At 40.4% G+C, this 23167-nt stretch overlaps 1 pseudogene; it reads left to right on the top strand.

Annotated features, from left to right (window-relative positions):
* LOC125902863 (uncharacterized) overlaps positions 1-23167 on the top strand; it is a 56691-nt pseudogene that overhangs the window by 27841 nt on the left and 5683 nt on the right.

The following is a 23167-nucleotide window of genomic DNA, read 5'->3' on the forward strand; positions in this document are numbered from 1 at the left end:
TCAGTTTGGTGTTGATATGATTTAATTGTGGCGTCAGACACAATGATGTTAGACGATAATTGTAATACACGCAGTTCATCTGCGCAGCATTGATTTCATGGGATTCAAGGGTGTGATCAGTGTCAGATGTACAGGTACAGGTACTGTAGCTACTTGAACCAGTGATGAGTCATTTAACCTACACATCATTTTATTTGCTGCCTTGTGTTGTCTTGATTTTTCCCTCTCTCCTCCTCTATTTCTTCTTTCCTCACCCGTTTCTTTTCTTCTCTATTATGTGATTTCATTGATGTTTTGACAGGGGAATTTCTTTGATAAGCTTTTAGTGGCTTCTAACCTCTCCGGCACTTTTCTTTTTTAATCTTGTAAATGTTATACTGTCTGTTTTTAACATTATGTGCAAATAAACTAATCTAAACTAAAACTAAACATTATTCATCCCGTTATGCGTTGCCACGCATGTTTCCTCCTCCTGCAGCTGCCACGGTGTTGGCCTTTTCTCTAATGTTGCTTTCTCCTCCTCATATTTTAGTAGAATTAATCTCTGATCCTCACATGAGAAATACTTTTTTTCCTCACATACGGCGCTCTGTGAGGACGCTCAGTGACGCTGCGCTTCTCTCATGATTGTGATTGGTCCGCTGTGTGCGCGTTCACAGCTCTTGATAAAGCAACCCTGGTTGAGTTACTGAGTTGATATCCAGCGTCGTGATACCGATTATCCTGATTGCCATTGTTAGGGTTAGTCAACCCAGGATAGATCTGGGTAACCCAGGAAAGGTTGATCTCGCTTCGTGATACAGGGCCCAAGTCAATTTTTGGAAGCTCCTTGGATATTTACTGATGGGTCATTAAGTTTTGTCTTTACTAGTTGTGGAAAAATGTCTGTCAATGAAACGATAATTCATGTTGTTTCTGGTATTTGTATGAATCTTACCTGCAAGGTGAAGGAAAATAAAGTGGCTGCTATCTGTGCTTAAACTCTGCTCTCCTTGTGTCAACATGCTGACTGTGTTGTTGTTTCTCACTGATACAGCGCAGAGTAAACACACACGTGAAATGATGCAAACAAGTGTCCGCCAGTTAGAAATCTGGTAACTTAAGCAAAACGTGTGTGTGTGTGTGTGTGTGTGTGTGTGTGTGTGTGTGTGTGTGAACTCTTGGTTGGTTTGCCCCCTCTTGCATCTTTACATTGACTCTCTATGTGCACCTCCTGAAAAAGTTGCCTCCTGATTAAGTCAACGCTTTCTCACAAACATGGGTTCATGCTTCTGCTCAAGGGTGATAACTTAGGCCTGAGAATAATGGCTGCAGTGACGGCAAGAAAAACAATAATAGTTTATTGTAAAAATGATAAATGTAATTAGAGTAACAGTTTCAGAGCGCACCAGAACAGCGCTCCACCGCTTTATTTCCTCAAATGAGGAAATAGAATATTTGCAGTTTGCATAGTCCAGTTGAAATGTTTTTACTTAAGCGCTTAAAAATCTAATCATCCGTAAAGTGTTTGTCGTGCAAGGGACATGATAAAAACGAATGAATGCTGAAAGTTGTCATATTGACATTTAAAGGGAAATTTCGGTTTATTTCAACCTGTCTCCTATCGTCCTAAATTTGTTTCAAGTGACTAGTGACATAAAAATAATAGGTAGCATGTTAGCCGTTAGCCTAGATACAGCCGTAGTGTCAGACCTGTTAAAACGTAAGTGAACGGGCAACCTTCAAGTGCAAAGTTAGTCCACTAAACAAGCTTTTTCTCCACAAAGACCGCCTCATATCGTTAGGATAAATGTCAGAGAACATATAGAAAACCACATGTAAACGTGTTGTCTTACCTTACCGGTGTGCTGCCATGTTTGTTTACCATCTAGCTCTGCTTTCCAAAGTGCGGCCGAAATATATCTGGTGAGCTCTAGATAAAGCCCAGCTGGATACTACTCCAGGTGGAGGTGTCTCGTCCTCGGTCACATCCAGACCTTGAAAATAAGGCTGCAACCGGTCCCATTCCTTGCAACAGAGGCATTCCTCTTCTGTGGGCACTGGGGCACAGCATTCACAGGTACACCACCAATCTCCAGAGCTACGCAGCCTTGCAGCAGCCATTCCTCCTCTCTCGTCCTCTACCTGTTGTGCCTCTCTCTCTCTCCTCCTCCGTTCTTCAATTTCATGAAGCTCTTCGTCAGTGTGTTCTGGCTTAAATAAATAAGGGCGGCCATCAAACTCTGCAAAATCAAATTCCTCCTCCATAAAGTCGACGTCTGGCAAAAAGTCAGCCATTATTCTATAAATCTTTCATAAAATAAATGAATGAACTTTTCAGGCTACTGTCCGGTTCTGCCTTCCAGCTGTTGCTGCTTGTTCTCACGAAATTTCAGGCACAGTATGAGATCGCTGCTTGTTCTCGTGATATTTCGGCCGCGCTTTGGAAAGCAGAGCTAGATGGTAAACAAACATGGCAGCACACCGGTAAGGTAAGACAACACGTTTACATGTGGTTTTCTATATGTTCTCTGACATTTATCCTAACGATATGAGGCGGTCTTTGTGGAAAAAAAGCTTGTTTAGTGGACTAACTTTGCACTTGAAGGTTGCCCGTTCACTTACGTTTTAACAGGTCTGATGCTACTATGCGCCCCGGCTGTATCTAGGCTAACAGCTAACATGCTAACTATTATTTTTATGTCACTAGTCACTTGAAACAAATTTAGGACAATAGGAGACAGGTTGAAATAAACCGAAATTTCCCTTTAAGGTGTGTTAACATTCCACCTTAAACGTTTTCCTCAGTCTGAAACTCACTAACTGTTAACTAGTAAAGATGAAAAGGCAGCAAAACATATTTTAATTTTTTTCGAAGATGCAACGTTAGTTAAACGACGATGTGTGGTGGAAATTTTGTCTTCTTCATGCATACGCTTATGTGGCACCCTGGAGATTTCAGATTATATCCAGTAGTATTATTTTATTAGTTCTTGTAATTAACTGACTCCCCCTACCATTATTTTTCTTATTAATATAATTTAAAACGACTTGTGTCACTTATAAAATCTCACCTGCTTCACTTTATGTAATTGCAGGGTAATACCCATTTTCACCAGTAGGTCGCAGTATAGGCACTGTAATTTGAGTGACTGCCGCTGTAATCCTGGCGTATGGGGAAGTAAACTCAGTTGTACAGCGTAAACAGTCAAGATAGCAGCCCAGAGAGCCTATACTCATCCGAGACTGTCTTTCTTGTTATATTTGCAGGTGAGAGAAGTGCACAAGCGCCCAATAAATTTCGGTTAAGCTTATCCCTCATTTCTCGTGCCATTTGTGTATGTTTATAAGGTCATTTATGTCAGAAATACAACAGAAATAACTACTGCTAGCCTTAGCTGCTAACATAGCCGTGTCCCGCACGTTGTGTGGGTGTAAGACGTCATGGCGTCGCGCTGTAATGATAGTGACCTTACCATTTCGTTTTATTGTCTTAATGCATATTAACATTGTGTTCAGAGGTTTATAACATGAAGCTGTGTATGTAAGCAGCCACTATAAGCAGTTTACAAGATGTGTTTCATATAAGATAAGGTGCTCAATGTACAATATAAGTCAATGATAAAAGCGGCCACAATATTGAGTTTATTAGTGAGAAGGCTGAACATGTTATGTTGTTTCTTCAGTATTCAGTTGATGTTAGGTCAGTAACAGATGCGTATGTATCACTTTATTATTTTTGGCTGTAATCCTGGCGTATGGGGAAGTAAACTCAGTTGTACAGCGAAAACAGTCAAGATAGCAGCACAGAGAGCCTATACTCATCCGAGACTGTCTTTCTTGTTATATTTGCAGTTGCCCTGTGCAAATAAAGTCAACAAAATCTGAACACCTGTCGTCATCATTGTACATGTGTAACACTTACATTGTTTCATTCTTCCTATGTGTTTGTAAGTGTGTGACCTTTGCATTCCCCATCTGTCATTACTTGACATTATCAAGAGATTTACATTCACTGTAATCTCATCTTCAAAGACAGTCCATTGACTGTCTAACAGATACAGCTGATTACCTAACATGTTGCAACAGGTATGTTCCTCTGACATAATCAAGAGAACATAATTAAATCAGGAAAGCCCAAGAAAGCTACAATTGATTTCTCATCATCTTGTCGTCTGAATGTAAGTATAAAGATGCCCTGTATTCACTGTTCTGGGCACAAACTCTGAGCTCTGAGCCTAACGTTGTGCCTTCTCTACAGAGAATAAACTCTCATGCATGAAGCTATTCAGTCTTGTTTGCTTACTCCCAAGCAAATCAGCTAAAAATTGCCACAACAAATAAAACCAGGCCCACGCCCACCTCAGACTAGCCAATGTGTTGGCTTCTAGTAATGCTAGCTAGCTAACTAGCATTGATGACGATAACACAGGCCTGGTTCCAGAACAAACTGCATCTAAAATTAGTGGGGGTGCACTAGCAGCTACAGTATGGGCCAGAAAAAGCAATGACAAATAGTTAACTGCAGGTGTTATGAGTCCTGAGCGTGGTCCTCTGTGAACAGATTGTGCTGGAACACAGCTGTAAAAAGCTGTTAACGGTCAGGCTACCCGCTGAAAATATAAAGGAACAATGTAGATTGACTGTTTGTTTGTAATTAGGTCATTTTGAAATAAAATCACATCTGATTTATTACTTGCTGCAGAAGTCTTCCCTTCATCTTCCCTCCGATTTTTCAGTTTTATCGTCATGCTGTACCCTGTAATAACAGAATAGGTACAGTAGTTAAAAATACCTACTGTATAAGTTCTCTGTAAATTCACGAACTGTTCGCCCCTTACTCCATAACTTAACATCTTGTTCCCCTGTACCTACATATATGTACATACTACACTAGTACACCGTTAGTACAACAGATTACACCCTAACTACCCGATAGGTACGGTGTATATTGCGGGCTGTAATCTAAAGCGTTCCCATTTCTCCTGATCAGTAGGCTACAGAGCTCTGTTCTTCAGACATGACCTCAGTCAGCTAAATGATCCTGTTCATGTGATCCAGCTAACTTTCTGTAAACACACTGAGGAGTTGTTTCTCTTTGCTCAAGTTCCCTTCAATCACACTGCGCTCTTATTTTGAAGGGATAGACAGTTAAAACCATTGTGTGTGTGTGTGTGTGTGTGTGTGTGTGTGTAAATGACAAATCCACATCACTGTGTCAGTTAATTACCATGTTTACTGGTTCCATTAAGGCTCTTCATGATTGTGTGTGTGCTGTGAAACTCAGTAAAGCTCATCCTCCTCAACACTGTATAAAACTGTAACACACTGAATGCAGCAATGGTTCATCAGTCTCATCGTTTTCTTCCATTTAAAAATCAGTTTTTGGAGGTTGAAGGTTGATGATGGGCGAGTGTTGAAGCTCAGTGACGCCTCCCCTTGCAGCCTTTCATGACTTCCTGTACAGTGTGAGGCGGAGCATCACTAGGGGAACTGTTAGTTTCTCATTTCCTCATGTGGGAGTTGATCTCAGAGACAGCAGTGCTGCAGTGGAGACGAGTATATCTGTTTCTCTGTGAGGACAAAATCAGCTGATTCCATCAGGTCTTTGTCAACGAAACTCTGGTGAGTACACTGTTCTCCAAAGCTACAGTACACTGACTGAAGACTTGGTCAACCTGAGTTAAAGCCACTATCAGACTTGTTGAGACAGTGACTTCAGTCCCAGCTAGCATTAGCTTGAGCTAACTGACCCACTTTCTTTCTGTTTCTGTTCCTTTGGATTAACAGTCTCAGTTCCTAAAGTTCAGAGTCAATCAAAGGAAGTAGAAAATGCATGTGTGAACACACAATGCTTCTGTAGCAAATAACAGCCTCAGCTTTAGCTCACTGACCCACTTGTTCCAACCTGCTTCCTGTTGTTCTGGTTTACTGCTTGACTTTTTTATCCCACATATGTAGTTGTTGACACAGTAAAAAACAAACCGGTCACAGAAACTTAAACTAAGTAACTGATCAACTGAAATCTAACAGAAAAATCACCTCTCTGACATTAAGCTGACAACAACATACAAAAGAGCTTTGGACCAAAGGACTTTGAGTTTGTTCTGTGTCACCTGACAGTGAAATGACTCTGAGAGGAGACACCCTCCTGTGTGTGATATGAAACTGTTGGACCAGCTGAAGCAGTGTGTTGTATCAGCCACCAGAGGGAAGCATATCACAGGTTTAGATCCTGACTGCAGCCAATCACATGAAGTGTTACTTTGGTGATTTATCAGAGGTTTAAAGGTCAAAGGTTAAATAAAAATTCAGCAGTCAACATGACCTTTCAGAGGCAGAATGACGCCCATGTAGACACAGCAAAACAAATCAAGACACAAGAAACAGCAGTGTTAAAAACACAAGTGAAATCAACCAACTGACAGATTTGACAGTAAATTTTGGCACTGAAAAAGTAAAACTTGACATTTAATAATAACATTTGTCTATGAGAAATTAATAACTGACACTGAAAAAATCAAATCTGGCTTTTAAAAAGTAAAATTTGACATACAAAAATTAAACTTGGGCATGGACAAATTAAAGATCGTCATTAAAAAACAAAATCTGGCATTGAAAAGTAGATTCTGACATTGAAAAAGTAAAACCTGATATTGGAAAATTAAAATTTGACATGGAAAAGAATAATATGACATTGAAGAAATAAAATTTAACATTGAAAAGTGCAACGTCACTTTGGAAAAAGTAAAACTTGACATTGAAAAAGTAAAATTTGACATTAAAAAACAAAAGTTAACATTGAAAATGTAAAATTTGACATTGAAAAACAAAAGTCGTCTTCGAAAAATTAACATTTGACATTTGAAGAGAAAATTTGACATTTAAAATATAAAATTTGGCACAACAAGGAACAAGGAAACACTAGCACTGGAAAAAACATAACTGAAAATTCAAACACAAGCATTTAAATGACTTTATTTTATTTTGATTTTTGTTTTGCATTCAAATGTTTTCACTTTTGCTCTTTATTTCTCTTTTTCTGTCTTTTTTTCACGACAAAGTGTGACAGAAAATGAAAACAAAAATAAGGTAGCATCATTAAAAAACTGATGCTGAAACAAAGTGACATGAAGAGAAATTGAGAAGAATGTCATTGAAAAACACCAAATGCCAAAAATATTTAAAGAAATAATTTTAATACCTTTGTTTTATTTGTCAGGGGATTATTGTCAGGGCCAGTGTGTTCTATGGATGTATGTCTGTATGGTCATATGTGTATCAGTATATGGTCATTTTAAATGGAAGTCTGTAAAATGATGTGAGCGTCAGTGAGTGACAAAGGTCAAATTAAAGTGAAAATGTGAGGGTGGTTGGACGTATTACCAAATGTTCTTTAAACATCTGGCAGACAAACAGAGGAGGAGTCAGAGAAGTGTCCAGTTCAGACTGAGCGATGGACTCTGAGGCCAGCGGGACGATGGAGGTGGCGGCGCTCGGTCGGCCTTTCAGCCTCGGGATGTTGTACTGCACGCAAAGACTCACTCGTCCCTGGTGAGGATTCACATGTAAAGATGCTTAATGCAGCTGGGCGCCTAACTGTACAGGAAACAAGAGCTTGATAATATGCAGAGCAAAGTTACACGTCTTCCCTTCTTTGTTCTCAAATGTTTCTGCTTCAATATCCTGTTTCTGGCAGCAGAAGGCGTCAAAATAAAAGTCCCATAAGATCAAAAGGAAAAGGGGACCACCAAAATAAAGTCTAACAGGAAGTCATTTTAACCTCAGCTTCAAACTGATTGACAGGACTTAATTTACCTTTTGAAGTCATTTATAGTTTGTGTCATACAAACACAGCTGTTCCTCAAACAAACTGATGAGGTGATCCTCTCTTTACTCTGTCCAAAAGTGCCGTTTCAACCTGGACTGGGCTGGATCAAACTACAGGGCCAGTTCTGGACACAAAACTCATGGCAAAAGTCCATGACCGACTCTGCTTCCTGTTTCAAATTAAAAGCCCTCTAGTTTTTCATACCCAGTCCAGCTACATACTAGGTTTTGACCTAGTCTTGTTGATTTTGTGGCCTTAACTCAAAACTCCTCAGCAGCCTCCATTGCTGGGTAGGGCTGCAACGATGAGTCGACTAATCAAAGAAATAATCGACAGATTAGTCGACAATGAAAATAATCGTTAGTTGCAGCCCCGTTGCTGGGTTAGTTTAGTGGGAGGAGACCGTGGAAATTAGAGGAAGATTTCTCATTAAACTTAGTGCTGGTTGGTGGACCAGATACACGCTGAATTTAACACTGACTCATGTTCACTCCACAACTCCACCAGTTTGTTCTCCTTTTCCACAGTCCAAGAGAACCCAGACTTGTTTATGTTCCATCACCTCCCTGGAGCCCCCTCCATTTTTATGATGTACCCAGTTTGCTGCTTCCTGTTTGGTGCAGCAGAGAGCGCAGTAATTGGTTGTTACACTAACATTTTCGTCATGTCTCATCTCATCAACAAAATGAAACATAGACTTCATCTTAGTTTTTATTATCATGACGTACTTTTTCCTTGTCATTGTCTTGTTTTCGTGACGGAAAAAAGGTTGATGAAAAGTTGTCGTCAGTGAAATTAACACTGGGTTGTTGACAGTGTTCGTGTCATTGAACTTCACTATTTCCATGAGCCAAGATTAAAAACTTACAATAATATTAAACATGTTTAATTTTGATGGAATGTCAAGGCCAGAAAAGATTTGACTTCAGACAGCTCGTTGAGTTTTATCACCACCTTACACCAAACGATCAAGATCACGAACACGCACGCCAACTGAGGAAAAACTCATGGTTTTATTTCATCACTGGAAATTGGTCTGACAGAGTAAAGTCCTGGAAAAATTGTTTGGTGTAAGGCTGGCATTATCTGTGTTGTAGGATGTAGTAACAAATTCTCCTGTCAGGCTGGTTCTGGAAGCTGAACTTGATTTTTGCTTCTTTCTTTTTAGGAATGACACTGTGGGACCGTGATGACCTGAGAAATCATATTGGAGAAAGACCACAGAGCTATAATGATTTTGACATAGTTGCATCTGAATCAATTGCAGATAAATCATCAGCACTAAATGTTGAAGCATCCCTGAAGGCGAGTTTCTTAAGTGGACTGGTGGAGGTTGGAGGATCGGCCAAATACCTGAACGATAGTAAGACCTCCAAAAATCAGGCCAGAGTAACACTGAAGTACAAAGCTACCACAAAGGTTCAGGAACTGTCCATGAATCATCTTGGAAGAGACAATGTGAAGCATCCGTATGTCTTTGATAAAGGATTAGCAACACATGTAGTCACAGCTATTCTTTATGGGGCACAAGCCTTCTTTGTCTTTGACCGTGAAGTGTCCGAAAAGGAAGATCATCAAGACATTGAGGGCAACTTGAAGGTGATGATCAAGAAGATTCCCAAAATTGCAATAGAGGGTGAAGGTTCACTGAAAGTGGAAGACAAGGACAGAGAAAATGTTGAGAAATTCTCCTGCAGATTCTTTGGAGACTTTTCCCTTCAGAAGCCTCCTACATCCTTTCAGGATGCGGTAGAGGTCTACCAAAGTCTGCCAAAATTGTTGGGAGCCAACGGAGAAAATGCCGTACCAGTGAAGGTCTGGCTGTTGCCACTGACGAGTTTAGATTCTTCTGCTGCAAAACTCGTGCGTCAGATAAGTATAAGATTAGTTCATGAATCACAGAGTGTCCTGGAGGACTTCAGTGAGCTGGAAATGAGGTGCAATGATGCACTGAGAACCACCACTGCACAGCAGTTCCCACAGATCGGCAAGAAGATTAAAACTTTTAAAGAAATGTGCTCAGAGTTCAAGCTGGAATTCCAACGAACCTTGGCAAAGAAACTTCCAGCAATCCGAGGAGGAGGAGAAGAGGAGGCTGAGCTCACAGAGATCCTGAAGAAGAGACATTCTTCTCCTTTCAACAGCAAAGACCTGAACGAGTGGATGGACTGTAAAGAGAGAGAAATCTGCATCTTAAAGTCTTTCACCAACATGATGAAAAACACCAAGATCGTTCCATCTCAAAATCACCTCTACAACGAAATTCACAGTGCAGAGCATGCAGTGTGTTTTGTTTTCACCTCACTGGGAAGTGCCGAACCCTTCCTCTCAGCTTTATCAAACTACTTAACAGAGACACCCAAACCAGACGAACCTCGAGATCCACATACTGATGTAAAGAGAGAACAATGGTACCTTTCAAACAAAGTACCAGATGCAATGAGGCATAAAGCAAAGCTCTTCAGTGACTTTGCAGAGGCCAACAAGGAGAACAAGAACATTAAGTTCTTGACAGTTGGTTCAACAAATGAGACACAGAAAGGTTCAAGCATCTACCTTTATAAAGACGGCTTTTCAGTCAGTGAGAACTTTGAGCCACCTTCAAAGCCTGAAACAGTGACAGTCACTGAAACAAACCACAAGAGTGTGACACTGAAGATTTCTCCACCAAAGTTTGGAGCAGAGAACATCACCTCCTACTCTGTTGAGTACTGTGTCAGTGGAGACGATGGATGGAAACAGAAGACAGCATCAGAAGCTGAAGAAGTCACAGTGAGTGATCTGAGTCCTAACACAGAGTACATGTTCAGGTGCAGAGCAGTGACCTCAGCAGGTGTTGGACCAGCCAATGAAGTCAGTGGTTCCATTAAAACCTTACCCTGCAGCCCTCCTGGGAAACCTCAAGTTGAACAATACTCAAGTGAGATATCAGTCAGCTGGGAGAAACCTGCTGAGGTTGGACAGAATGTCCACATTTTGAGCTACATCATGGAGTACGCCAAAAAAGACAACAGTCTGAAAGAGGAAGATCTCCAGTGGAGCCAAAAGATGGCAGGAGCTGAGAGGGTGATCATTTCAGGTCTTCATCCAGAGACAGAATATGTTGTCAGGGTCAGATGTGATTGTGGTGAAGCTGGCAGAAGCAAAGAAAGCCTCACTGTTACTGTCTGCACAACAAAATCTACACCCCTCACAGACTTCCTCAAAAGTACAAGTGTAAAGATAAGTTCTGAATCTCCCTCAGTTTACAAACTGCCTCTGGATGAAGAAGAAATGGGCATAGATGGATGCAGAAGATTCACTTTTGGCAAAGAAAGCACAAGGAAAAATCGCACTGTTTTACTTTTTGGAGAGACCGGATCAGGAAAGTCCACTCTGATCAATGCAATGATCAACTACATTGTTGGTGTAGACTGGGAGGACAATTTCAGATTCAAACTGATTGATGAGGATCAGTCACGATCACAAGCTGAAAGCCAGACCTCTGAAGTCACTGTGTACAAAATCAACCACCAGGAGGGGTTTGAAATAGAGCACTCACTGACCATTGTTGACACTCCAGGGTTTGGAGATACAAGAGGCATAGAAAGAGAGAGGGAGATGAAACATCTGCGTCATCTCTTCTTTGTCAAGCTTGGTGTCAGTGAAGTTGATGCTGTGTGTTTAGTAGCTCAGGCTGCTCTCACACGACTCACACCATCACTGAGATATGTGTTTGATTCTGTGCTCTCAATCTCTGGCAAAGATATTGCAGGAAACATCAGAGTTCTGGTGACATCCGCAGACAGCCAGCAACCACCTGTCCTAGAGGCAATCAATGCTTCAGGCATCCCATGTCCTAAAACAACAGACGGTTTGCCAGTTCACTTCAAGTTCAATAATTCAGCGTTGTTTACTCGTAACAAATCATCTGTAGCAGACAGCATGAGAGGAGATGATGAAGATGTAGGCATAAATCAGATGTTCTGGAACATTGGGACAAAAAGCATGAGGAGGTTCTTTGTTGCTTTGAATGTCATAGAAACCAAAAGGTTGGACACACGGCAAGTCATGCATTTGACTAAGCTTTGCTAGAGATAGGTGATAAACTCGAGAGTGATGACGAACTTAAAAAGTTACTGAACAGTGGATTTTAATCAGAAAACGAGAGTGTAAGATGGTTAAAGAAAAACGAGCACTAGTTGAAACATCAGCACTTGAAACCCTCAGAGACACCTGTTGACTGATTGAGAAACATCTTTGGAAGCTTCATTCACCTCAGTATAACTTGTTTTATGTTTGTATTCTTCATATAAATATATGTGGTCAGTACATCTGGTGTATGAAATGTCTGTGTCGTCACAGCCCTGCTGCATCTTTATAAACACATCTGTTGCTCGCATCCAGACGCTGTCTCAGCGTCGGGCGATAGACTTCAACTACCAAGTACGTTATCGATGTGTCGTTGATTCACCTCACACACAAACAAGAGGCTCTGACTCACACACACAAACACACAGTGCAAAGTTCTATCGCACATGTGCTACTGCTGTAATTTCTTTCACTGCACAGACAGTTTTCCTGCAGCCAATGTGACATATATGTCTCACTGTACATTCGCTTACTGCTGATTTTAACATTTGAATCTACTGTTACGTTTCTTTTCTTGAAGATTTAAAAGCATGAAGACAATCTGAATCATTGTAATTCCTCCTGATACTGATGTGTACTGACTCACATGTTACTGTCCTGTTGGGTGATACGATGGAGAAATCATTCAGTCATTAAATGATGAACAATAAATAAATGTTATTCTGACTCAAGTGTTGTCTGTTGTCCTCTGATGTGTCAGTGTGGCCTTCTTTACCTTCTGCAGCTCCGTTTTCTCCAGGACCTTTCAGGTCACTATTTGAATTTGTTTGAGGCTCAAACACCAAAAATTTGCCAATATTTTGTTTTTAAAAGCAAAGATTGGAGAAGTGTCAAATATAAATTTGTGCATCAGAATTAAGTTTCCTCTTCTCTTCTGTCACATTAATCATGTGATGACCCCCCCCCTTTTTTTTGGTGACCCTTTGGAGGGGCCCGACCTCGAGGTTGGGGGCCACTGGACTACACCTGCTAACTGTACATATAAAGTAGCTCAGACTGGCTCCACCTGCAGCAGCTACAACAGTAACATGCTGCTCTGACACTGATGCTGCAGTGGTAATAATCTAATATATATCAATATATATCACAGACAGATTTCTGTGGGCGGAGTAGTTTTACTTGTAGTGGAGTATTTTTACATTGTTGTATTGGTACTCCTTCATCCTCCACCTTCCTGTTAGAAAAGCGTTTACACCTGCAGTGTTTGTGGGTCAAATTTGACCTGTGTTTGAATTCATCACCACTGTGGTCCAGGACAGATCACAAATATAAAAGTGACCCAAATATAAGACATATATGGAGAGAATAAAAGTGTTGGTTATGCTGCCACCATGTGGTCAGTTGTCTCTGTGACCTCGGTTTCATGTAGCGCCATCATCAGGTCAACATTTTACTGTGTGCACAGTCCATGAAAACTGTTGACTTTAGGTCCCAAATATTTACAGGGGGAAATGAGGCAGTATAATTCTGTTAATATTGTTTTTAATGGCTGAAGACACTAATGTAAGTGCACTCATGAGCCTGAAGTAAAATATTAAATTAAATAACTTAAATTTTTAGATTTTTAATTGTTATTAACTCTCTCAACTCTTTGTTTTTAGCATCAGTGCTTCCTTTTTCATTTTAGGTTGAAATAGTATACTTTATGTGTGTCCTTAAGTTTCATGTTTCACCTCACACCAAAATATTTCTGCACCAAAATACTGTACTGCTCCTTTAAGTGACATCACTAACAGGAAATGACACCTTGTAAGAGTTTGAAGGAGACAAATTGAAAACGCTGATGAGTTTTGGATTTTCTTAAAGAACATTTTTGCTACATTTTTATTTCCAAGCCTTTTCTGTCAAACATAACATATCAACACTCTGACGCCAAAACATGAGCAAAACATTTTTAAATGAAATTTTAAAAATGTGTTTGTATTAAACGTGACCTCTTTTTATTAATGTTCAGTGTGGTGTTAGCTTTGACCACAGAGAGAGATTCAGCCTTTTCACTGAAAACACATCCTTCATTCTGTGAAAGACAAAATTCTACATTTGGTTATGACCGAAAATCTTCTGAACAGTTTCTATGGAAAGACCTGCTAACATGCTAACATGCAAAAGTTAAAGGGAACATGGTAAACATTACCATGTTAGCATGCTTAAATGCTAAAGTAAGACTGTAAACATGGTAAACATTACACCAGCTAGCCATTAGCATGTTAGCATTTTCATTGTGAGAATGTTAGCATTCTCAATGTTTAGCAGGCTAAAGTAAGACTAAACATCACACCTGCTAACCATTAGTATGTTAGAGTTACTGTGAGAAAGTTAGCATTGTAACATGCTAAAGTAATATTGTGAACATGGTAAACGTTATACCAGCTATCCATTAGCATGTTAGCACTGTCAATGTGAGCATGTTGGCATGCTAACATTAGCTCAGAGAGTGCAGCCTCACAGAGCTGTTAGCATGGCTGCAGACTTTCTGTCTTGTTTTTCCCTCCTGCACATTTCAAACGTCAGTCTGCAGGTCACACCGTTTCTGAGAAATCAGCCTGCTTCTCTTCTGCACCTCCTCCTGTCAGTGAGCAGAGAGCAGGTGGAGTTTGTCCCTCACAGATGATATAAAGGCAGAGACCACAGAACAGCCTCAGAGGATCGCACACCTTTCTACTGTAAGTACACCTGTCGTGGTTTTATTTCTCCTGATCAGTAGGCTACAGAGCTCTGTTCTTCAGACATGACCTCAGTCAGCTAAATGATCCTGTTCATGTGATCCAGCTAACTTTCTGTGAACACACTGAGGATTTGTTTCTCTTTGCTCAAGTTCCCTTCAATCACACTGCGCTCTTATTTTGAAGGGATAGACAGTTAAAACCATGATGAGCACATATGATTGGATGTGTGTGTTTCAGTGTGTAAATGACAAATCCACATCACTGTGTCAGTTAATTACCATGTTTACTGGTTCCATTAAGGCTCTTCATGATTGTGTGTGTGCTGTGAGGTGGCAGAGCAAAGTGAGGTCACACCAAAGCTTAAAAGTGTTGAACTTTGATCCGAGCTGCGCTCATATTTTGGGTGCGGCCAGCCGTTGGTGACTGCTCGAACTGAGAGATGGATGAAAAAACAGAATTTACAGTTCATACAGGACACTGAGAGTTAGTAATACAGCAGGGATGAAATGAAGGCATGAACAACTTTCTCCGAAATCAGTTGAGCAGCTCTTCAGTAGTGTGCAGCAGACGTTCAACAAATCAAAGCAAATACCAACAGAGTAAAAAAAAAAAATTTGTCTTTTCCATGTTAATCTGGAAAAAGTTAGAAAGACAATACTTAATATCACCAACTTACTACGAATCCACTCACTGTAGTTGACAGGGAGATATAACTGTGTATAATCTGCATAAAATAAAGCAAAATTCTACCCATTTCTGCTAATGATGTGACCAAGAGGAAGCCTGAATATCAGACAGAAGATATCAGTGCCTGTATCAGAAGTATGACCTTCCAACCCTCTTATCTTTGTTCCTACAGACAGTGTTCTTTATCTAGTTACTTATTAAAGGTAATTACACTACTTGGCCCAAGAGCACAGGATGAAGGAAGAACATTCTGACAAGTAGCTCCTCATCTTGTGCAACGATACCGTCATGCATGACAAATGGCCCAGTCATAGCGTGGCACACCTCTGCCACATGCAACAGGTTCAGTCACCATAAAGGTAAACACACCTCAGAAGCTGCGTTGTATTTAATATAGAAGTCTTTATTTGTTGCAAAAATAGTTCCACAAATATAATCAGCTTGACGCCGACAGTCCCACGTAACATACCGTCTGTGGCTCAGAGGGTAGAGTGGAACAGTTAACAAACAGTTAAGTTAATCACACATTCACTGCGCTCGGCGCTCTGCTGCTCCGTCTCCACAGACAGAGTGTCCAGAGTGCGCTCTGCCACTCTGAGAGTGCGCTGCTCTGGATAACCCAACGCTACATTCAGACAGCGCTCCCAATTTATCAACGCTCCAGTTTGTGTCAGAGTGCGCTCCCACACTCACAATGAGTGTTTCTGAACGCACCACTCACATCATCTTCCTTTACTGTCGATAACAAGACAACACAACTTTGCAGCCCAAAAAATAAAGATCTTACTGTTTACTAACATAAAAGGGTTTATTGTATTTATGGAAGTTTACACTCCAGCATCCCCAGCCAACGCTACCTGGACAAACGTAACATTATGTGCCAAACACATCGGTTGGCCCACATGCTAACAGCCTGTTCTCTTTGTGTCTTTGTCAGTCAGTAGAGTCTCCGTCCTGCTGCTGTTATAACTCAACTGGTGTGAGTCAGTCTTCATTGTTGGGACTTGGGCCTCCAGACACAACTTCATCCTGCAAATGTACTGAAGCCAAACGTGTCAGACAGGTGAGCTTTCTGGTTTAAAGGGAAATAATCTCATTAATCAAGATTAATTACAAACATTTGTTGCTGCTGGTGATTATGTGAACAAAGCCTGCTCCTTTGCAGGTTTGGTCTACAGCGCTCACAGCCGTTGCACCTGAACTCAGTGTGAAGTCAATTTGTCTCTGTGAGACTAAAACAATCAGATTAACTCTGGTTAGCTAAAGTTAGCTCGCTAAGACACTAATCCTATGAGAGTAAATTATTTTGATGCAATTTATAGATGTTAGAACTGAAATATTGACAGCACAGTTTTTGTTTCTAACTACTTAATTCCTGCATGTTGTCATAACAGTTGCCTTTAGCTAGTAATAAATCAGTTTTGGTTTGTAACGTTAGAAATAACTGTTGCACACTTCTAAGTAAGGTTTAAGCAAATGACTAGGTTCACTCGCCCACTGAATTGCGTCTGGTAGACGTCTGGTTTGTTTATGCATTTGATGTCTGTGACTGCAGAATAACTAGTCCAACGTAATTATGTTCATATTACATAGGCTACACAGAAAGGAGTGTTTCTGTCTGCAAGTAGTTTGATTTTGTCAATCATTTCCCTTTTTTGATGAGTGGAGGGTCTGAGGGACCAGAGAATAGTGGGCTGCTTGTTAGGCTACTCTATGCATCTGTTTTATTGTTTTATGAAAATTCTGAAACTAATCTGTAAACTACAAAAATCGGAGAATTAATAGATATGACTGTGGAATAATGGTGTTGTAATGTGTGGATAATATTATAAAGCATAGAGCCGCCTACAGCTGTTATACTGTTATATATCATCTGTAGGCCAAATGCATCAGTTCAGGAAGCTGATTGAAGAAACAGTCATCAAGATCATGATCTGTAGCTCAAAACAGTGCGCACGCAAATTAGTGCTGAAAATCTTTTCTGCTAGTGCCCTGCGGGCGCTCGCATGGTCCCTACCTAAGCTCAAATCAAACCTACGCCCCTGGACAGTGACATCAGTCCCAGCTAGCATTAGCTTGAGCTAACTGACCCACTTTCTTTCTGTTTCTGTTCCTTTGGATTAACAGTCTCAGTTCCTAAAGTTCAGAGTCAATCAAAGGAAGTAGAAAATGCATGTGTGAACACACAATGCTTCTGTAGCAAATAACAGCCTCAGCTTTAGCTCACTGACCCACTTGTTCCAACCTGCTTCCTGTTGTTCTGGTTTACTGCTTGACTTTTTTATCCCACATATGTAGTTGTTGAGCGGGCGGCACGGTGGTGTGGTGGTTAGCACTCTCGCCTCACAGCAAGAGGGTCGCCGGTTCGATCCCGGGCGTGGGAGCCCTTCTGTGTGGAGTTTGCATGTTCTCCCTGTGTCAGCGAGGGTTTCCTCCAGGCGCTCCGGCTTCCTCCCACAGTCCAAAGACATGCAGGTTAATTGGTGACTCTAAATTGTCCGTGAGTGTGAATGGTTGTCTGTCTCTATGTGTCAGCCCTGTGATAGTCTGGCGACCTGTCCAGGGTGTACCCTGCCTCTCGCTCGATGTAGCTGGGATAGGCTCCAGCCCCTCCGCGACCCTCAAGAGGATGAAGCGGTTAGAAGATGAATGAATGAATGAATGAATGTAGTTGTTGACACAGTAAAAAACAAACCAGTAACAGAAACTTAAACTAAGTAACTGATCAACTGAAATCTAACAGAAAAATCACCTCTCTGACATTAAGCTGACAACAACATACAAAAGAGCTTTGGACCAAAGGACTTTGAGTTTGTTCTGTGTCACCTGACAGTGAAATGACTCTGAGAGGAAACACCCTCCTGTGTGTGATATGAAACTGTTGGACCAGCTGAAGCAGTGTGTTGTATCAGCCGCCAGAGGGAAGCATATCACAGGTTTAGATCCTGACTGCAGCCAATCACATGAAGTGTTACTGTGGTGATTTATCAGAGGTTTAAAGGTCAAAGGTTAAATAAAAATTCAGCAGTCAACATGACCTTTCAGAGGCAGAATGACGCCCATGTAGACACAGCAAAACAAATCAAGACACAAGAAACAGCAGTGTTAAAAACACAAGTGAAATCAACCAAGTAACAGATTTGACAGTACATTTTGGCACTGAAAAAGTAAAACTTGACATTTAATAATAACATTTGACTATGAGAAATTAAAATTTGACATTCAAAAGTAAAATTTGGCTTTTAAAAAGCAAAATTTGACATACAAAAATGAAACTGGGCACGGACAAATTAAAGAAGCATGGACAGAAAAAGTAGATTCTGACATTGAAAAAGTAAAACCTGACATTGAAAAATAAAATTTGATGTTGAAAAAGTAAAGTTTGACTTTGAGCAATTAAAAATTGAAATTGAAAAACAAAATTTGATTTTAAAAAAGGAAAATTTAAGTTAAGTTTTACATTGGAAAATTAAAATTTGACATGGAAAAGAAAAAACTGACATTGAAAAATAAAATTTGACATTTTAAAAAGTAAAATTTGACATTGAAAAATAAAATTTGGCACTGAACAAGGAAACACTGTCACTGAAAAAAACATAACTGAAAATTCAAACACAAGCATTTAAATGATTTTATTTTATTTTGATTTCTGTTTTGCATTCAAATGTTTTCATTGACAGTCTTCACTTTTGCTCTTTATTTCTCTTTTCTGTCTTTTTTCTTCACGACAAAGTGTGACAGAAAATGAAAAAAAAGGTAGTATCATTAAAAAACTGATGCTGAAAAAAAAGTGCCATAAAGAGAAATTGAGAAGAATGTCATTGAAAAACACCAAATGCCAAAAATATTTAAAGAAATAATCTTAATACCTTTGTTTTATTTGTCAGGGGATTATTGTCAGGGCCAGTGTGTTCTATGGATGTATGTCTGTATGGTCATATGTGTATAAGTATATGGTCATTTTAAATGGAAGTCTGTAAAATGATGTGAGCGTCAGTGAGTGACAAAGGTCAAATTAAAGTGAAAATGTGAGGGTGGTTGGACGTATTACCAAATGTTCTTTAAACATCTGGCAGACAAACAGAGGAGGAGTCAGAGAAGTGTCCAGTTCAGACTGAGCGATGGACTCTGAGGCCAGCGGGACGATGGAGGTGGCGGCGCTCGGTCGGCCTTTCAGCCTCGGGATGTTGTACGACTGCCGCAAAGACTCACTCGTCCCTGGTGAGGATTCACATGTAAAGATGCTTAATGCAACACAACCAAAATTCAGTATTCATCATCTCAGATCTTTAGATCAGCCAAGCCAACAGTCTTAAAAATGCTAAATAACTGGGAACATCTTTTTTATTTTTTTAAATAATTAACCAAATGTTTCCTGCATTAACATCACACAGATCAGGAACCAGCAACACTCATATTTAGTTTCTGGCCGGGACACTCAGGGCAGAGGATCCATTGTCTGCTAGCTAGCTGTCACTGTACCCTGGACAACATGGGGGAGTGCAAATTAAACAAATGACTGCACCAAATGATATTTTATTTATCAATTAATCTGACGATTATTTTTTCAGTTAGTCGACTAATCTAACGACTAATTTATTGATTATTTTACGGACTCTTCTTTTTATTACTTGATCAGTGTACCACTTAAATAACCCAAAAATAAATAACAAAACCTTGTCTCATAAATATTTAAATATTCAGTTATGAAACAGAAAATACAGAAGAGCCAAATAACAACGTTAGATGACGCGTACTGTAACCTTTGTAGTAGTGCATAAAGTTTAAGTGACTACTACTGACAGAAACACTACCTGCGTCTTGATAACCCTGATATATATCATGCCACATAGTTGAGGCAGATTCTCTCTAGAACAGCGAGTATACTCGCAGGACTTCTGCGGCACTAACACATCTGGTGTGTCCAGGCCGTTATGTCAACAACGCTACATGAAGCAGATGAATGACTTTTTCTCTGCAGTGTGAAAACGGCAGCCACTTAAACCACTGACTGTACACTCCGCCGCCAAGTGGCCAGGGGTGGTAATTGCAACCGGTCAAATGACCGACGGCCTTCAGATTTTCCGGTCATTGTTGTAAAAAACCGGTCAATGACCGAGAATATCCGGTTAACGCGACCCCTGGTGGACACTCTACTAAATAAATGAGTAAAGAGACCAAGCAACAATTATCAGATTTATCTGAAGAACAAACAAATAGTAATGCAAATAATTATAGCAGAATGTACAGTACCAGTACAAACAGCTCACAGTAAATGATACCAATATGTACAGTACCAGTACAAACAGCTCACAGTAAATGACACCAATATGTACAGTACCAGTACAAACAGCTCACAGTAAATGACACCAATATGTACAGTACCAGTACAAACAGCTCACAGTGAATGACACCAATATGTACAGTACCAGTACAAACAGCTCACAGTAAATGACACCAATATGTACAGTACCAGTACAAACAGCTCACAGTAAATGATACCAATATGTACAGTACCAGTACAAACAGCTCACAGTGAATGACACCAATATGTACAGTACCAGTACAAACAGCTCACAGTAAATGACACCAATATGTACAGTACCAGTACAAACAGCTCACAGTGAATGACACCAATATGTACAGTACCAGTACAAACAGCTCACAGTAAATGATACCAATATGTACAGTACCAGTACAAACAGCTCACAGTAAATGACACCAATATGTACAGTACCAGTACAAACAGCTCACAGTAAATGATACCAATATGTACAGTACCAGTACAAACAGCTCACAGTAAATGACACCAATATGTACAGTACCAGTACAAACAGCTCACAGTAAATGATACCAATATGTACAGTACCAGTACAAACAACAGCAGACACAGTGGAATTATACCAATATGCACATGTAAACAGTCCCCATTCTAGAATAAACGCTACCGTATGGAAACCATGCGGCGGTTGGAGCTCAAATTGAATGGGAAACAAAGTCCAGTGTTCACTTAGCTGGGCGTAACTTAGCTGGGCGATGTCCGTGGATAGCTGCCTCCGTGAGAAGAGAACAGAAGGAAGGGAGGGGGGTATCACTGTCCGAGGGCTGCCGTAGAATGGCAACCAGGATGTCAGCCGACCAACACTCGCTACCCGCTCCCTGGTTGCGGCGATTTGCGATGCTGGCCAGCTAGGAATGAACTAGCAGCCAGTACAGTCCAGTCCTCTCTGGTCTAGCTAACATTTAGCCGTGTTACTTACTGATCCATTAGAAAGAAAGCTAGCTGGACATGGGTTTTGAAGCCTCTTTGGTCACGGAGCTCCCTCCATCTCTTGAACGCCTGACTGAGGTTTACTCTTGTTTACTCTCCTTTTTGCTCTTCTTTGCCTCCTCACACAGAGGAGCTCCTTTTCTTTTGCTAGGCTGTTTTTCACTTGTCTCCAAACTTTGTCCGTCTGCCATTGTGCTCGTGACTCAACTATCTCATGCCCAACTCCTCATAAGGACCAGCTCCAGTCCCTGATTGGCTGACCGACCAGTTTCACAATACATGACGCGTTTCCTGCCGTAAAGCAGATTTTTTATGCAAAATTTCGGCACCGGCAGCAGAAGCTTATTGCAAAGATTGCAGAGCCACTAAGTAACCTATGTAAACACTGATAGTCTGATTTTACTGTGGACACTACCCTGTGCAACCCACATTATTTTCATCATGATATATTCAGGAAAAGATGCTGTCTGTTGCCTCTTTAAATCTTTTCTTCAAAACACCTTTTCTCCAGAAAACATCGTAAGAGCTACAAAGCACCCACAAATAAATTACATGAGCTCCTACCCATGTGCAAACATAACCATAATCCATAGATACTGTATCAAATACATATATGAGTATAAATTACAATATCAACCTTTAAACACACATGAAACAAGAAAGCCAGTATCACAGCAATGTTACCAATATTTGATTAGCCCACAGCTATTTTTAAAATGACTGCTGCAACAGCGATACATTTAAATTTAAACATTCGCTTACTGTCGAGTCAATTAAAACACGTCACCACACAAAAATCATGAAGCGTTAAATGACACAGTAACTTGTTCCCATTCCAGCCGGGCGCCTAACTATACAGGGAACAAGAGCTTGATAATTGCAGAGCAAAGTTACACGTCTTCCCTGCTTTGTTCTTAAACGTTTCTGCTTCAATATCCTGTTTCTGGCAGCAGAAGGCGTCAAAATAAAAGTCCCATAAGATCAAAAGGAAAAGGGGACCACCAAAATAAAGTCTAACAGGAAGTCATTTTAACCTCAGCTTCAAACTGATTGACAGGACTTAATTTACCTTTTGAAGTCATTTACAGTTTGTGTCATACAAACACAGCTGTTCCTCAAACAAACTGATGAGATGATCCTCTTTTGCTGGCTGGATCAAACTACAGGGCCAGAGACAGACCGACATTTTTCAACATTTTAACACATTTTTCGATAAAATGATTAGTCGACTAATCGAAGAAATAATCGACAGGTTAGTCGACAATGAAAATAATGGTTAGTTGCAGCCCCGTTGCTGGGTTAGTTTAGTGGGAGGAGACCGTGGAAATTAGAGGAAGATTTCTCATTAAACTTAGTGCTGGTTGGTGGACCGGATACACGCTGAATTTAACACTGACTCATTATTACGCCCCGGTCTAGGGGTGTGGGTGCTAACATAAGGACACACAGGAACACGAGTATAAATGTACAGGTGAGCAATTTATTGCTAAACACTTCAAAAACACACGGTATAATATGGCACACAAATGGAGCAATTGCGTCAGGGTGAACCCAGGCCAAAACAACAAACAAAAAGCAACCTGTCTACCGACCGGCGATATA

Source organism: Epinephelus fuscoguttatus, linkage group LG15, assembly GCF_011397635.1.
Source record: "Epinephelus fuscoguttatus linkage group LG15, E.fuscoguttatus.final_Chr_v1".
Taxonomy (NCBI): Eukaryota; Metazoa; Chordata; class Actinopteri; order Perciformes; family Serranidae; genus Epinephelus; species Epinephelus fuscoguttatus.